The 4,358-nt window shown below is 50.7% G+C and overlaps 1 pseudogene; it reads right to left on the bottom strand.

Annotated features, from left to right (window-relative positions):
• LOC122070138 overlaps window positions 1-4,053 on the bottom strand; it is a 19,005-nt pseudogene extending 14,952 nt beyond the window's left edge.
• Window positions 4,054-4,358: the final 305 nt, after the last annotated feature.

The following is a 4,358-nucleotide window of genomic DNA, read 5'->3' as shown; positions in this document are numbered from 1 at the left end:
GTACCTTGCTGTATCAACAGTGGCAGTAAGTGTAGTACTGACGAAGGAAGAAGGAAGGCAACAACGGCCAATATACTACGTCAGTCGAACCCTGCTAGATGCCGAAACAAGATACAGAAAGACGGAGAAAGTGGCGTATGCCCTGGTAACAGCGGAAAGAAAGCTGAGGCCCTATTTTCAATCACATACGGTATGCGTATTCACAGACCAGCCCCTGAAGAAGATACTGCAGTGGCTAGATATGTCCGGTCGCCTAGTAAACTAGGCCATAGAGTTGGGAGAATTCGGCATCCAGTACAAATCGAGAACCTCAATAAAAGCACAGGCCCTCGCAGACTTCATAGCCGAGACGATGCTCCCTGATGATCCCCAGGAGTTTTTCAAGGACCGAGGAGAAAAGGCTTCGGTATTGTACGTGGATGGTGTTTCCAACAGCGCAGGAAGCGGCGCATGGATCATATTGGTCAGCCCTGGAGGTTTCAAGATCGAGTACTCCCTAGGTTTGACTTCGATGCCTTTGACAATGAAGCAGAGTACGAAGCGTTAATAGCCAGAATTAATCTGGCACGGGATTTGATGGTACAGGAGCTGGTGGTGTATAATGATTCATAGCTCCTGGTACGGCAGGTGAATGGAATCTATGAAGCCAAAGAATAAAGGATGGCTGGGTACTTGAAAACAGTGCGAGAAAGAATAAAAACCTTCAAGGAATTCGAGGTAAGGCAGGTGCCACGAGAAGAGAATGCTAGTGCAGACGCACTGTCGTAGTTGGCCACCTCCGACTTCACAGACCTTGGACGATCGATGTATTTTGAAGTGCTACCACAACCAAGTACCGAAAGACCCCAAGAGGTATTACCTGTAGGCGAACACGGCCATAGCTGGATGGATGCCATAACCAAATACCTGAAGGAAGGACCACTCCCCGAGAATAGGGACGAGGCAAGGCAGGTACGAATGAGGTTAGCACGCTTCCTTCTGAAGGACGAGACGCTGTACAAAATAGGGTTCACCGTGCCGTACCTCAAGTGCCTGAACCACACCGATGGTGAGTACACACTCCGAGAAGTGCATGAAGGGATACATGGCCAACACCTGGGAGCCCGGGCCTTGGCACATAAAGTGCTGAGGCAGGGCTTGTTCTGGCTAACAATGAGGAAGAATGCGGAATCGTTAGTCAGGAAATGCGTCAAGTGTCAGATGTTCGCCCCCGTCTCCAGGTAGCACTCTACCGAGCTCTCATCCTATCAAGCCCAATACCATTCGCCATGTGGGGAATGGACATCCTGGGCCCATTCCCTCTGGCCACGAGACAAAGGAAGTCTGTAGTGGTGGTGATAGACTACTTCACGAAATGGGCAGAGGCCGAAGTCCTGGTGATGATATCCAAAAAGAATGTAAGGAACTTCTTCTAGAGGGCGGTAGTCTATCGATTTGGAATCCCTTGGGTGGTGGTAATGGACAATGAAACTCAGTTCACCAACCCGACTTTCAGTTTGTTTTGTGATGCCCTCGGCATTGACCACAGGAAAACATCTGTCGATTATCCATCGACCAACAGGCTAACAGAGGTAACCAACCGTACCCTGCTCCAAGGAATAAAGAAGAGACTGGATGATGCCAAAAGGTTATGGGCAGATGAGTTGTACAACATCCTCTGGGCTTACTGCACAACTGATAGGTCGGCCATCGGAGAAACACCCTTTATTTTAACTTACAGCATCGAAGCTGTACTTTCGGTGGCGGTAGGGGCCATAACCCACCGGATTCAGTACTACAATGAAGAAGAAAATGATAAAGGACTTCGAGCGAATTTAGACCTCTTGACCGAAGTTAGGGACACCTCGCAAGAAAGGATTGCCGCCTACCAGCAGAGGGTTGCGAGGCACTACAACTCCAAAGTCCAAAAGAACGAGTTCAGAATGGGTGACCTCGTCCTCAGAAGGGCAGAAGTATCAGACCCGAGGCATCAATGAAAGCTAGCTCCAAATTGGGAAGGTCCTTACAGAGTCTTAAGGGTAATACGACCAGGGTTCTATCACCTGGAGACTACGGGGGGAGAAAAGGTACCCCGATCATGGAACTTGAAGAACTTAAGAAAATTCTACCAGTAGTGAAGTAGCAAGCACACACACATTTTATAATTTTTTGCTCCTAAGAACTTTCAAGTTGTAACTCCTCATCCTACGCTCTCTGGAGGATTTTATTATGAAAAATATGTAAGTTGGTTTACGGCAATTGATAGGAATTCTCCTGTTTGGTGGCTTTAGCTTTGCCGAAGGGATACAGCCGAAGGTCATTACCTCGGTTGTTGATCAAGGCAGACTCAAAGGAAATTTTCCGAAGGGATACAGCCAAAGGTCCTCACCTATGTGACGATGGCCGAGGGAGCTACCCTCAGCTGGATGTTCGGCCTAGGACCAGCGGTTAAAAGACCCCTCGGCTAGAGCTGAAGGGGAACACAACACTTGGTGAAAATCCTACTTATTTAGGATCCCTTAAAGTCCACGGCCCTCGGACTTGGGAAGCCTCTCGGATAGGCCAATGGAGCTGAACCAAGCCTCGTACTAGAGTGGAGGCATATTAATCCTTGGGCCGCCAAGGGGTTTGGCCTTCCTGCACCTACCTATGGGCTAAAGATCCCTTATTAGAAAGAAAATGCGAAAAAGCAAAAGGCAAAGGTATCCGAAAAAATGAAAATATTCGTTCATTGAAAGGCCCGAAGGCCAAGATTACATGAAAAGGGCTGAAGGATCACATCACAAAAAAAAAGAGAGAGAGAGAGCCCGAAGGCTGAGGTAAGACGCAGGGTGGCTTCAGGGGGCGTCCATCGGGTTCATGGCCTTGTCGTCGCATGGTGGAGGGTCTCCCGATCGGAGCCATTGTGACCAGGAGTCAGAGGCACCTCATGTTGCAGCTGAACCTCACCTTCCTCGCTATAGCCTTCGTCATCGGCATCGGCAACCTCAATGGCTGTTGGGGCTGCCTCGACACACTCCTCTTCAAAGATGAGCCTGCTGTCTTCGAAAGAGACCTCGGGATAATGCTCGAGGACCCAGTCTCGGACCTCAGTAGCACCCATTGTGAACCCAGGGGCGATGGAGCCCTTGATCTCCTCCTGAAAGCCCTCAGAGGCCCTATACTTCTCGGCCCCTCGGGCTTCGGCCTCTTGAACCGTTGCCTTTATTTATGCCTTCAGCTCCGCAAGCTTTCGATCGCATTCTTGGCGAGTACAAAGAAGGTCTGCTTCCAGGTGCTCCACCTTTTCGAGGAGAACCGAACGCTCATTCTCCAGGGCTGACTTCTCACGCTCGGAAGCCTCGAGATCTAGGGCCACGGCTTCCGCCCGGATCGCCAGTTGACCCACTTGGTTTTGGGCCTGCATAAGACACCGATGGTCAGTATGTTGTAATGATAATAAATTAAGGTTTGGAGGACCGAAGCTTACCCCTACCATGGAGATGCAGGCGCTAGTTATCATGGCCGTCATCCCTTGTCGTTGTGCTTCGGTGGCATCTAGGGGAGACTACCCTTCAGTACCAGCTCATGAGCGACACGCCCGACGGATAGAGTGTCGTCTTCTTTGACTGACCACCAAGGGATGAAGCCAACCTTAGCCCTCACATTCCCAGCCCTTCGGCTTCTGAAGTCTGCCACGAGGGAAGAGTCTCGGGCAGACAAGCTATGGCCTGAACTGCTTCGGTACTGGGTCCTTTGGCCCTGGACATTTTCTTTGGTTGGGGAGCTTCGGAGGAGGGGGGCCCCTTCTTCTTCTCTTTCCTCTTCAGTCTCTGCTGTAGCTGCGCATCCCGTGCCCTGGCCTCCCTTATCTAGACTTGCATCTCCGCAACTGCAGCCCTAGCCTTGGCCCTGGAGATTTGCACTGCATGAAGACGAAGGGAGTTAGTATGAAATACAAATACCCAAGGCAAGTAAACTTGGGCTGGCCTAAGACTCACCTGGGTTAAGTCTGAATCTGAACAAAATGGTGTCGGACTTAAGGCTGTCGGACTCAATTGGAGGGCAGGTGTCTTGACGCCTCGCCATCGCCATCGACTCCACGTCTGTCCCAAGAAGGGCAGGGGTGGAGTTCATTGTCCTCAGATTGGGGATATCCCAGACGGTACCAAAGGGCACCCCCTCGGACTACCTCACGAAGAAGAATTTCTCCTTCCACCCATGGATCGACGTTAGATAACCGTTCAGCAGCCGAAGGTCTTTCGAGGGCTGAAGTAGTACCAACCTGAAAGCCCCTTACAGGTCTGAAGGAGGAAGCAGTTGATGAAGAGAGGGAGGGAGAGAGGCCTCTGGTGCCTAGAGAAAAGGATGACGAAGCTAAGCATCTGCCGCCATCCGTT

This window comes from Macadamia integrifolia, unplaced genomic scaffold (assembly GCF_013358625.1).
Source record: "Macadamia integrifolia cultivar HAES 741 unplaced genomic scaffold, SCU_Mint_v3 scaffold836, whole genome shotgun sequence".
NCBI classification, from domain to species: domain Eukaryota; kingdom Viridiplantae; phylum Streptophyta; class Magnoliopsida; order Proteales; family Proteaceae; genus Macadamia; species Macadamia integrifolia.
This window is presented reverse-complemented; position numbering and strand designations above follow the sequence as displayed.